Source organism: Arachis duranensis, chromosome 8 (genome assembly GCF_000817695.3).
Source record: "Arachis duranensis cultivar V14167 chromosome 8, aradu.V14167.gnm2.J7QH, whole genome shotgun sequence".
Lineage (NCBI taxonomy): Eukaryota > Viridiplantae > Streptophyta > Magnoliopsida > Fabales > Fabaceae > Arachis > Arachis duranensis.
The window spans coordinates 34,241,025-34,241,701 of NC_029779.3; positions in this window are offsets into that span (position 1 = coordinate 34,241,025).

Below are 677 nucleotides of genomic sequence, written 5' to 3' on the forward strand. Positions count from 1 at the left end.
TTAAATCCAGGCCTAAGCGGCTAAATCAAGCTGTCCCTAACCATGTGCTTGTGTCATGTAGGTCCAAGTGAAAAGCTTGAGACTGAGTGGTTAAAGTCGTGATCCAAAGCAAAAGAGTGTGCTTAAGAGCTCTGGACACCTCTAACTGGGGGCTTTAGCAAAGCTGAGTCACAATCTGAAAAGGTTCACCCAGTTATGTGTCTGTGGCATTTGTGTATCCGGTGGTAATACTGGAAGACAAAGTGCTTAGGGCCACGGCCAAGACTCATAAGTAGCTGTGTTCAAGAATCAACATGCTTAACTAGGAAAGTCAATAACACTATCCGAAATTCTAAGTTCCTAGGGAAGCCAATCACTCTAAACTTCAAAGGAAAAAGTGAGATGCCAAAACTGTTCAGAAGCAAAAAGCTACAAGTCCCGCTCATCTAATTAAATTAATATTCATTGATATTCTGGAATTTATAGTATATTCTCTTCTTTTTATCCTATTTGAATTTCAGTTGCTTGGGGACATGCAACAATCTAAGTTTGGTGTTGTGATGAGGGGATAATTTATACGCTTTTTGGCATTGTTTTTAGGTAGTTTTTAGTAAGTTTAAGCTACTTTTAGAGATGTTTTCACTAGTTTTTATGTTAAATTCACATTTCTAGACTTTACTATGAGTTTGTGTGTTTTT